The sequence below is a fragment of the Sturnira hondurensis genome, unplaced genomic scaffold, assembly GCF_014824575.4.
Source record: "Sturnira hondurensis isolate 20B ecotype Veracruz unplaced genomic scaffold, ASM1482457v3 Scaffold0006799, whole genome shotgun sequence".
Taxonomy (NCBI): Eukaryota; Metazoa; Chordata; class Mammalia; order Chiroptera; family Phyllostomidae; genus Sturnira; species Sturnira hondurensis.
Genome location: NW_028079430.1, coordinates 436,755 through 449,241, shown reverse-complemented (window position 1 = coordinate 449,241; position 12,487 = coordinate 436,755). Strand labels below are relative to the sequence as shown.

The 12,487-nt window shown below is 43.6% G+C and overlaps 1 protein-coding gene and 1 long non-coding RNA gene across 6 annotated transcripts in view; one reads left to right on the top strand and one right to left on the bottom strand.

Annotated features, from left to right (window-relative positions):
* WDR47 (WD repeat domain 47) overlaps positions 1 to 10,874 on the bottom strand; it is a 46,349-nt gene extending 35,475 nt beyond the window's left edge. For all 5 annotated transcript variants that reach the window (XM_037050423.1, XM_037050426.1, XM_037050428.1 and 2 more), the window contains exon 1: positions 10,685 to 10,874. The gene's annotated coding sequence lies outside the window, so the exon portion shown is untranslated. The remainder of the gene's footprint in view (positions 1 to 10,684) is intronic.
* LOC118990056 (uncharacterized) lies at positions 10,217 to 11,304 on the top strand. The gene is made up of 2 exons (XR_005067161.1): positions 10,217 to 10,335; positions 10,872 to 11,304. It is a non-coding gene; the product is annotated as an uncharacterized LOC118990056 (long non-coding RNA).
* Positions 11,305 to 12,487: the final 1,183 nt, after the last annotated feature.

Below are 12,487 nucleotides of genomic sequence, written 5' to 3'. Positions count from 1 at the left end.
CATGCTACCCCCGTGTCTAAATATATAACATGGACCTATTGAGATACATTTCTGACTGTTCCCCTGAAGAAAGGAATGAGAGTGGAGAGAGGACGGGGAACCAGGAGGGAAACGAGGCTGAGGGGAGACTGTTGCTCTTACCCATCTGCAACATGTAAATGGTTTACAGACATGTACTTGTATGTTTATACATTCATTTCTTGTATTAATACAATTTTTAACTTCAAAGAGAAAACAATTATGAGAATGAAAAAAAATTACTACAAGATTAGATCTCAAAGGTTCTCTTCTCTACCAAGGTACCAACTATGGTAGAATTTCCAAGACAGGATTAACTGCTACGTTTACAATGTAGAGCCTGCTGAGTACCATTCTGCAGCCTTTACTTTTGTTTGACTGATCCTTGCAACAATCCTATGAGATAGACAATTGCATCCCACTTTACAGATGAAGACACTTGGCTCTGTAAGGTGAGGAAATCAGCCTGACATCCACACTAAGGCCAAACGTGCATCTCACAAGCAGCTCAACACTTCTTTCAGAAGTGTGCCCGGGCACAAATCCTGATATCAGCATCCATGTCAACATCAACCAGGAACTCTCTTAAAAGTACCACAGGGAAGCTATCCGAGAGGGTAGCAAAACAAACACAGGACAAAGACACACATATTTGTTCCTTAAACATCTGAACAAGTAGAACTCTTGAATTCTTCATTAGTTCTTTAAACAGCTGGGCTGTCTAAGCTTGGTACACAGATAAGAAATTGTCTCCTCCCCAATTCCTGTCTTACTTAGGCCTTGTAGCAATGAAAAAGGATTTCTGATTGTGAAAAAGAGACATAAATATAGAACAAAAGAGGACAGGCAAAGAGGCATACACAGAGCAAGAGACAGAAAGAAAGAGGAAGAAAAAGAGGGAGGGAAGAAAGGAAGGAAGGAACAGCAGCTGAAGGCTATAACCCTAGTATAAGGTTGGAACCAAAAGTCTGCCCGATTCTAAAGCTCCTTCTACAACACTGATTCCCCAGAAAGGGAAGAGCGAAGACACCTTGCAAAAACAAGGTAACATACGGCAACATATCACTTAAATATGCCAAAAGAAAAGGCTTCATAGTACTGAAATAATTTTCTAAGAGAGGTCCACTGTTCTGTGATCTTTTATATTATTCTTCTATTAAAGAATATTAACAGAGTAGGTAAATAATCTAGAAGTTTGCATTAATAACAATCTAACCAGACTTTTAAATGTTCTTCTAGCTACTCAGACAAAAGGTATTAGCTCAATTTTGTTAGAAATTAAAATAAAATTAAAGATTACTTTTTATTTTAAAAGATCTCTTCAGGTCTAACAAAATATATCATATTTTGCCATGTATAATAATGTGCACCTTTTTGCCCAAATTTTTTAGGGGAAAACAGCGATGCACATTATACATGGTTGGTATAATGTATAATTCTGTATCTATATAAATAGATTCTGTATCTACATAAATCTTTTTAAAGTAGATTTCATTGATTATGCTATTACAGTTGTCCATTCTTTTGTCTCTCCTTTATACTCTCTGCCCGGAACCCCCCCGTTCCCTGTAGCATTCCCCCTCTTAGTTCATGCCCTTGGACTTACATGTAAGTTCTTTGGCTTCTCCATTTCCCATACTGTTCTTAACATCCCCCTGTCTATTGTGTACCTACCATTTATGCTTCTTATTCCCTGCACCCTTTCCCTTATTCTCCCCCTTCCCACTCCCCACTGATATCCTTCCATGTGAGCTCCATTCCTGTGACTCTGTTCCTGTTCTGGTTGTTTGCTTAGTTTGTTTTTTTTATTTTTGTTTTTTTTTACGTTCAACTTTTGATAGTTGTGAGTTTGTTGTCATTCTAGTGTTCCTATTTTTAACTTCTTTTTCTTAGATAAGTCCCTTTAACATTGCCTATAATAAGGGCTATTATAATAATGAATTCCTTTAACTTGACCTCATCTGGGAATCACTTTATCTGCCCTTCCATTCCAAATGATAGCTTTGCTGGATAGAGTAATCTAAGTTATAGGTCCTTGCCTTTCATGACTTTGAATATTTCTTTCCAGCCCCTTCTTGCCTTCAAGGTTTCTTTTAAGCTGAGAAATCAGCTTATAGTCTTATGGGAACTCCTTTGTAGGTAACTCTCTCTTTTTCTCTTGATGATTTTAAGATTCTCCCCTTATCTTTCATCTTGGGTAATTTCATTATGATGTGTCTTGGTATGTTCCTCTTTGGGTCCAACTTCTTTGGGACACTCTGAGCTTTTTGGACATGTATATCTATTGTCTTTGCCAGATTGGGGAAGTTCTCCTTCATTATTTTTTCAAATAAGTTTTCAATTTCTTGTTCTTCCTCTTCTCCTTCTGGCACCCCTATGATTCAGATGTTGGAACATTTAAAGTTGCTGCAGAGGTTCCTAAGCCTCTCCTCACTTTTTCAAATTCATGTTTCTTAATTCTGTTCCATTTGAATGTTTATTTCTTCCTTATGTTTCAAATCATTGATTTGAGTCCCGGTTTCCTCCCCTTCTCTGTCGATTCCCTGTATATTTTTCTTTATTTCACTTTGTATAGCCTTCATTTCTTCCTTTATTTTGCGGCTGTACTCAATCATTTCTGTGAGCATCCTGATTAGCAGTGTTTTAAACTCTACATCTGATAGGTTGGCTGTCTTCTCGTCGTTTAGTTCTTCTTCTGGAGTTTCAATCTGTTATTTCATCTGGGTCATATTCCTTTGTCTCAGCTCAACTACTCAGTCTCACTCCCTCTGGGCTCTAGCACTGGGGTAGCAGCTGGAAAGGCACCAGTGGCATTCAGGGAGGAACTGAAGTCCCTGGCATCGAGGTGAGCACAGTCATTGTCCCTTTTCTAGACCCTCCACCCACAGAGCCAGCAAGCTGGTGCCATATCTGAGTACATAAATGTTTTTAAACCTTTTATTTATGCCTATGCATTAAAAGTATAACTCAAGAAAGCAATAATGATATCTGTATGCAAAATAATACCATGGACTATGATAATCAATTTTGTCTCTAAATATAAATAAATTAAAAACTGAATTAAAAAACTAAAACATTTTTTTTCCTGAAAGTTTAGGCCAAAAATATGGGTGCATGTTATACATGGCAAAATACAGTACTTCCTAACTCCTACTTAACAAACCCCATGTAGGACTTCCGCCAAGATGGAGGTATAGGTGGAAACACTGTGCCTTCTCCCACAACCAAGTTTGAATACAACAAAGGTTTGGAGAACAAAGACACAGCCAAAGACCGGAAAATTGAATTATATGGAAGTCCCACATCGACGAACCATTCACCGGGGACGGTAAGAGGGGTGGAGCCAGCAGCGGAGCTGGGTCAGGCAGGACAGATCCCCCAACCGAGGCGCGCAGGCAGCCCGGACCCAGTCGGGGTGTGGGGCAGACTGACCACGGTCTCACATTCGCGCACAGTGAGATGGACCACGCAGGCCCCAGGGGGCGAGGGCTGACGGCGGTGGCGCACTCGCGTGCAGTGGGACAAAACGCATGGACCCAGTGACGGTTGCGGTGCAGGAGGTGGCAGACTGGCAGACAGGACGCCACTGCTCCTCTTTGAGCCCGCCCCCATATACAGCGTCACAACCCAGCGACTGAGTTGCCCTGCTCTGGGGAACACCTAGGGCTCCGATCCTTCTACGTAACAGGCACAAACAGCCCAAAAGATGGCGCAAGAAGAACTCAAAGTCCCAGAGCCGATTAACTCTCAGCGACTGAGAAATTGCCAGCCTCTCAGAAGCACAATTCAAGACACTGTTTATCAGGATGCTCACAGAACTGGTTGATTATAGTCACAAATTAGAGGAACATATGAAGGCTAAACTAATTGAAATGAAGGGAGATGTCCAGGAAACCAATAGTGATGGAAAGGAAACTGGGACTCAAATCAATGGAATGGACCAGAAGGAAGAACAAAACATCCCACCAGAAAGGAATGAAGAAATGAGAATTCAAAAAAATGAGGAGAGGCTTAGGAACCTCCAGGACATCTTTAAACGTTCCAACATCCGAATTATAGGGGTACCAGAAGGGGGAAAGAAACAGCCACGAGTGGAAAACGTATTTGAACAAATAATAAAGGAGAACTTCCCCAGTCTGGCAAAGGAAATAGACTTCCAGGAAATCCAGGAAGCTCAGAGAGTCCCAAAGAAGTTGGACCCAAGAAGGAACACACCAAGGCACATCATAATTACATTAGCCAAGACTAAAATGAAGGAGAGAATCCTAGAAGCAGCAAGGGATAAGGGGACAGTCACCTACAAAGGAGTACCCATCAGACTGTCAGCGGATTTCTCAAAAGAGACCTTACAGGCAAGAAGGGGCTGGAAAGAAGTATTCCAAGTCATGAAATCCAAAGACCTACAGCCAAGATTGCTTTATCCAGCAAAACTTTCATTTAGAATGGAAGGACAGATAAAGTGCTTCTCAGATAAGGTCAAGTTCAAGGAGTTCATCATCACCAAGCCCTTATTATATGAAATGCTAAAGGGACTTATATAAGAAAAAGAAGATGAAAAATATGAACAGTGAAAGGACAGCAAACACACAGTTATTAACAACCACACCTAAAACAAAAGCAAACCAAGAGGACAGCTAGATCAGGAGTGGAACCATAGAAATGAAGAACACATGGAGGGTTAGAAACAGGGGAGTGGGAGGAGGAGAAGGGGGGAGAAGGCACAGAAAATAGCATAGATGGTAGGTAGAAAATAGTTGGGGGGAGGGCAAGAATAGTGGGGGAAATATAGAATCTAAAGAACTTGAGACACCTGGTTATAAACTTAGGGGGGGAGAATGGTGGGGGAGGGAGTGTGCGGGTGGAGGGGAATGAAGGGGGGAATAAAACAACTGTAATGGTATAATCAATAAAATATATTAAATAAATAAATAAATAAACCCCATGTAATTTTAAAATTATGTTATTTAAATTATAGAGCCATGAAAACATAAAAAAAATAAGCAGTATTAAAACTGGGAGGAGGGAAGGGAGCCTCAAAAGAAAGAGGAAGGAAGGAAGGAACTAAGGAAGGAAAGAAAGAAGGAAAGATGAAAGAACTCTAGAGTTTAACTTCAAGTTTAAAATGAACTTCAGTTTTTAAACTTTTTAAAAAAATCCTCACAGAGGATATTTTTTGTTAATTTTAGGGAGATAGAAAGGGGGGGAGAAAGAGAGACATCAATGTGAGAGAGAAACAGCCATCAGTCGCCTCCCATCTTCAACCTGACCAAGATGGAACCCACCACCTAGGTCTGTGCCCTGACCAGGAATTGAACCCACAACCTTCTGGTGTATGGGACTATGCTCCAAGCAACTGAGCCACCTGGACAGGGCCAAACTTCAGTTTTTCAATTATCCATAAAATACCACACAAAATATGGATAAATCCAGACAATTATTTTTTATTAAGATTTTATTTTTATTTATTTATCTTTAGAGGGGAAGGGAAGGAGAGAAGGAGAGAAATCAATATATGGTTGCCTCTCGTGAGTCCCCTGCTGGGAACTGGCCTGCAACCCAGGCATGTGCCCTGACTGGGAATCAAACCGTGATTCTTTGGTTCGCAGGCCTACACTCAATCCACTGAGCCACTCCAGCCAGAGCTTAGATAAATCTAGACAAATTTTGACTGTGTTGCTACGATGCTTTGCTAAACATAATTTAGTTTTTGGAGAACAAGTAAAAGCAAAATTAAGGCATTAATGTAAGGCATAAGGACTTTAAATCTAAAACCAAAAATGTATAGAAAGTTTTATTCTACCCTTAAATAACACACTCTCTTACCTCACTTGCTTAGAGCCTGGTCCAGAGGATCTGTCTAAGGCCTATCAGACTCTGCTGTGATCTCTGGTCTCAGACCGAACACTTTTCCAGGCATAAAGCTCACAAATTGTGCCACTGACCTCAAGAGAAACCCGGTGGTAAGTACAGACAGACCAAAGCAGTCCACTGTTAAAAACAATCCAAGGTGAGAATCCTACTTAACCAGTGAGCAATAGTGCCGCCACTTAATTATACAATTACTAGACATTAGGCAGAGCTAAGAACTCAAGGTCTCCTGACTCTTGGCCAAAAGCCTCAGGTATTAATCATAGAAAGAACTGAAGTTTGTTTCTTGAATCATCACAGCAACAAAAAGGCGAATGGGATCAAGATGTACAAATCACCAGTTATCAAGATAGTCAGCGGGATGTCACATCAGCACAGGGAGTAGAGTCAATGACATTGCAGTAGTTACATAGGGTATTAGGTAGGTATCAATGCCCCCAGTGCACCTGTGAAAGGCAGTCTCTAACATGATCGTCGATGAACTGACCAGTCTTTACTCCCTTTTGTAGTCCCTGGCCCTTGAACGTGGGCTGGATTTAGTGACTCACTTCTACCCAACAGTACGGAAATGCTGGGGTGTCACGTCCAAGATTTAGAGAGACTGCAATATCCATCTTGAGGGAAGGAAGCCAGCTGCTGTGTAGTGAGCCAATCGTATGGAAAGATCCCAGGGACAAAACTAAGGGAAGCCTCTGAGAAACAGCCACTGAGTAACAGAAGCCCTCAGTGCGGGAGCCTGAAAGGGACAGGCCTGCGGCAGCTGGGGGAAATGGCAGCTGGGGAAATGTCCCGAGTAGAGTCTTCAGGTGAGACTGCAACTCCAGGAGGCTTAACTCAGAGGCACGCAGCTGGGCCGTGCCCAGATTCCTGACCCTCAGAAACAGTGAGATTTGTTGTTTTCAGCCACTAATTTGGGGGCAATTTTTTACACAACAATAGATAATACGGAACTTCACTTTTTTCACAAGTAAAAAAGGTTGTTTTTTTTCTAATGTGGAATTGAAATCTACTTGTGACTTTCATCTAGTTATGTCTTCTGGGTCAGATAATACAAATCTGTTATGTTAAAAACTTTCACACACTTGAATCTGCCAATAATCCTATTTATCCCCCTATTTCCTTCAATTTTTAAAAAAATTTTATTTATCTTAAGAGGGGAAGGGAAGGAGAGAGGGAGAGAAATATCAATGTATTGCTGCCTCTCATGAGTCCCCTGCTGGGAACTGGCCCGAAACCCAGGCATGTGCCCTGACTGGGAATCGAACCGTGATCGTGTGGTTCGCAGGCCGGTGCTCAATCCACTGAGCTACACCAGCCAGGCTCCTTCAATTATTTTTCACATAGCTTTCAGACCCCCTACCACTCTGGTCATTCTCCCCTTAACATTTGTTAATCTTCCTCTTATTACACCTCAAATGGAGCACAACGCACCAGGTATGGTCTGGTCAGCAACTGCACACTGTGCAACTAACACCTCCCACGATGCAGGCGCTCCACAAGGCCACACTAAACAATCAGAAAAGAAAGTAAAGAGTACTATAGCCCTGACCAGTGTGGCTCAGTTGATGGGTGCCATTCCACAAAGCAAAAGGCCACCAGTTCGATTCCAGGTCAGGGCACATGCCTGGGTTGTGGGTTCAGTCCCCAGTCAGGGCACATACAAAAGACAACCAATCCATGTTCCTCTTGCACATTGATCTTTCTCTCCCTCTCCCTAAAAACAAATAAATAAAATCTTTTTTAAAAAGTGCCATAAAAGAAAAAAAAGCGCCATAAAAGAATTACAAATGAAATGCAATGGGAGATCAGAGGGTACTGTGGTATCCTACTAAGAATGGATTTGAAGGATTGTTGATATCCTAAGATGCACAGATGGAAAGGGCACTAACATTTATTGTGCACCTACTATGTCAGGCCTTGTGCTAAGTACTCCTATATATTATCTATGTAACTCTTAGAGCTCTATCATTTCATTTCACAGATAACACTAATGCTCAGAGACATTAGGTACGTGTCCACGGTCACACAGCAAAAGGTACAAAAGAATGGGCCAAGACAGCCTATCTCACTACAATCCTGTGACCCTCCCATTACAACACTGTGTCATTTGCAGGGGTGAAAACAAGAGAGGATAATTAGGACTGAGGTCATCTTGAGCCTAATGTCAGTCAAAGTCTTAGAAACAAATTCAACTTGTTTCCCGTGCGATGCAGTGATTTATCATTCATTAGCTGGTAAATCTAAGGCAGTGCTTCTTACACTTCTCTCCATAAGGGCCCAAGAAACTAAGCGTATCTTCAGAGAGCCCTTCAGCATGAAATTTTCTAAAGCCTTTGAATTTTACCTTAGAAATAGTGTGAATACTCCATTGTCTGTATTATCTTTTTGTTTTGATATAAAAACAATATATTTTTATTGTTTTCAAGTAAAATTGAAAGACTAAGTCTTCAAGTAAAATTGACGGCCACTCCATAAGTGTGAGCCATGTGATGTGACCACAAACTCATCCCCTGGCACACAGCAGCTTCTCTCTAACGCTGCAAATACTCCTATTTGAAAAGCATCAGTCACACAGAACAAAGGAAGGTACTTCTTTGTAAATCAAGAACCAATGATCCACACTGAGAATTATTCAATACCAAATGAAACGCAAGTCACAGTTATTTGCCATAGTCGTCTTCTCTAAATACGAGAACCTCCTAAAAGCAGAAAAGCAACCCTGACCCACATATAGGGAGGAAACACCCTCTTCTCCATGTAACCACAGTAATAAAGAACCTCTGATGGGGAATAAAAATCCACCTTAATAGTTCCTGTGAGCCTTTTAAAGTCATAGGAAATAAGGTCCTGGACCTGAAAATGCCAGATAGAACATGCAGAACATTTTAATTACCCTGGCCAATGGTCCACTCTATTAAAAGGTAATCAGATTTTTTTCCAGAGTGCTTTCAAACACATTATTTTGTTCAACTTCACAGCCCATTCCGAGACTGAAACAGGAGCAGGTCTATCCCCATTTTACAGATCTAGAAATCAGAGCCAGTAGAAGGATAAGTAGCTCTTCCAAGACTGGAATCAGCAGCAAAGGGAAACTTAAGTCCCAGCTTCCAGCTTGCCCATCTGCTAAGGTAACCTGCATCTTTTCATGCTTATTTTGGAGTGTTTCTCAAACTGCAGCATGTATCAATCCCATCACATGCTGTCCATTCAGTAAGTAACTGATAAACTCCTCTTCACACAGAAGAGACTGAATAGTTATGTAATTAAGGACATAGGACAGGACCCCAGTTCTCCTATGATACATTCCTAGTACTGGCTTTTAAAAAGACAGAGAAGCGAAAAAAATCATGAAGTTGGAGGGAGGATAAGCAGGTTAAAATCCCTTACACACACACAATTACATACTTAGTATACCTAAAATTAATAGAATACTGTATGTCAACTGTAATTGAAAAAATAAGTTATATCTAATCTCTAAACTCAAGGTTGTTGGGTTTTTTAAAATTTAACAATACACTGTTAGGCTTAATTGCTTGTCTTTTGCAACACTGTATAATATTTTTTCCTTCCTGTGTGGAAACTACCCCTAAACCCTAAGGTAAAACTGTTCATTGTATCTTCCTTTGAAATGAGACCTCTAGAATATGCAATATAAAGGAAAATGGGCTCCTAGGCGTTTCTCCTGTCTAGTAAAATTTCAATGACAACACATGCCAACCCTGGAGACCAAAAATTTAAAAAATCTACTTGAATTTAATGTGAAAAAAGATTTCTAGCACATTAAAACCTACATGTTAATTCCTGTGCCATGAACTTCTTGAAGTATTCTATGAAGTCTACAACAAAGGGAGGGAAATAAAATGTGTGGATCACCACCTATGAATCTGGGTGGAACAAAGACTTCGCCTTTCATTATGCAGAGAACCAAATTGCCAAAAAACGCTCGGCTCAGACACCAATGCGTGGTTAGTGACTGTGAGTCTGGGTACAGAGAAGGCAAAAATCTGAAGCTGGTCAAACGCCGCCGCTGCCTGCCGCCGCTGCCTGCCCCCGCCTCTGGCCCTTTTGGCCAAGGCCTGGCCCCAGAGCTGCAGCCGCAACCTCTTTCTCCCATTACAGGGAACCGGCTTAACCCCAGGAGCTCTACAACCTCCTACGTCTCCCAGGCAGGCGCCCCAACCCAGGCTCAATCCCTGTTTCCAAATCCAGTTGGCCGCCCTCTCCCCGAACGTCTGCCCAGACCTCCAAAGGCTACTCCCATAGATTGCTGAAGTAAGAACGGCGAAGCCCGGCCCCGCGGGGCTGCCCCAAGCTGCCGCTGGCTCCCAGCTCCGCAGCTCCCCGCTCCTCCGGCCAAGGCGTGTCCACTTCTCGCACGGGCTCAGCTGAGGCTCGAGGAAGGAAGAATTCGCCCCGCCTGCCCCTCTCCCGCCTCTTGGTGGAAGCGAGGTGAGCACGACCCCCACGGCCTCTTAGGGCTCAGGGGTTTGCAAAGCCAGGGCACTGGGAGTCGCTGCGCCCCCGAACCGGGCTGGCAGCGAGGGGAAGGTGTGGTCCAGGGGCGGCGGCCTCGCGTTGGCCCGCAGTTCCCAGGTCCTCATTCGGCAGCGCCGGGGGGCCCTCACCCGCAACCCCAGTCCCACCCCGTCAGCACCCAAGCCTACCCAAGGCCCTGCACCCCCGCCGCCCTGGGGGTCGCCTGGTTCTGAGTCCGGTCAGGTGATGGCAGGTGGCGACGGGTGACCATGGCAACACGAGGTGTGCGGTGCGCCCGACCCCGCCTCCGGGAGTCACTCACCTGCGGGCGAGCCCGGAGAAGCCGCAGAGGAGAAAGCGGCGGCAGGCCGGCTGCCGGCCCAAAGCGCCGGCTCCGGGTGGGGCGGGAACGCGAGGGCGGCGGTCTGGATTGGGCGTCGGTCCTCCCTCCGCCGGGCGTCAGTCCATCAGGTCTGCAGTCCGCCCTTCCTCCCTTCTGCCCCTCCCAGGTCGGCGGCCGCTCAACCCGGCCTCTTGCAGACTGCGGTTGTCAAACGGTGCAGAGCCCGGTTCCAGCCCCGAACCCAGCCAATCACAGCGCTTCCCCGAGGCGCCTCAGGACCCCGCCAGCGGGGCGGCCAGGCAGGTGCCTGCGCGGATAGGAGAATTGGCTGGACTGCCGTGTCCGGCGAGGTGAGGACCCTTCTGGACGGACAGGCTCCCGGCGTTTAAATGCTCCAAGGGCTGGACGGACGTGGGGGAAAAGCGGGCGCAGGGATTGCGTGAGACCTGTACCCTGGCCGCACACCCCTGGCCGCTTTGACCGTGTGTCCTGAAATAGCATAAGGGATTGTCGCCTCCCAACCTACAGTCCTCCGCGCATTAAAATTGTCTCCTAATAATCCTCCTGGATAATGTGTTAATAAAGGCCAATGAAATTAATCTTGTCTCCTCCCGTTTTTCCAAGTCTCATTCTTCCTGTAACTCCAGCAGCTTAATAACCAACCCCTTCTTGATTCATGATCTGCCTTGAAGCATTTGTCAGTTACTTAATATTCAAGTGTTCATAGTTTTTTATTACTCCTTTGGGTGTAAGCTCATTGGCAGCAAAACCTCAATACTCCCCACCCCTTCAGTGCAGTACGAGGACATCCTTCATCCAGACCACCCCACATCTCTTAGATCCTCATCTGGACCAATCCAGAAGCTAAGAAGTCAGGACTGATTTTTTTCAGGAATGAACTTTCCACTACAAGAACTCTTAGTTTTTGTTCTTCAGAACAATCTGGGTATTGCCTAGTTGTGTTTCTGGCTTGCAAACCCTAAGGCCCTTGAATGTCTATCATTTATTTCTAACCAGAGCTTCCAGGTTCACTTCCCCTCGGTGTATAACCAGTATTCCACAAATATACGTGATGCTCAAGTGAACGGAATTAAAGCATTCCGGGGGTAAAATCCACATAGAACTAAGGAACACAGGGACACAAGCCTGCAATAACCTGGTACTCACAAAGGTAAAAAGCCTAGAGTGAGCTGGGCCTCCCAAAGTGGGGGAAACGTTTTACAAACAGACTGGTAAGAATAAACAAAAACATTTCTGTAAAGGAAGAATTTGCTCCAGTTCAAGGTACAGAGAAGTGATAGCCTGAGGAAAAGGTTTTAAGAAAAACATTCTTTTGAGACAAATTCAGGGAAAACAATGGTAAGCACAAAGAGCCCAATTCCAAAACTTCAGTTGCCTAGCCCTGACTTAACTCCTGGAAGAAAGTCTTCACTAAGGATTTTCTCTATGATAAATGGCCAACAGATAAATATAAACATGACTTAATGTTACCCCAGGTGTTGATATCTAAAACAAAAACAACCTTTACAGAATGTTTAAATTGAAAAACTGGGCAGATATGATATATCCTGGAAATAGTTTAGCCGGTATGTTTCACTCAAAAACCCATTTCTCAATCTTGATTCTCAAACAACAGTAGTTGCAAAAACCAGAACCATTTAAATATTTCAATATCTAACTGGATCTAGAGTTACTAATTAGGGACAAGCTGACAAACATTTGACTACCTGTTACAGGCAGAGTGTTATTTAAATTTAAAAAAAAAAAAAAAAAACAGGCCCT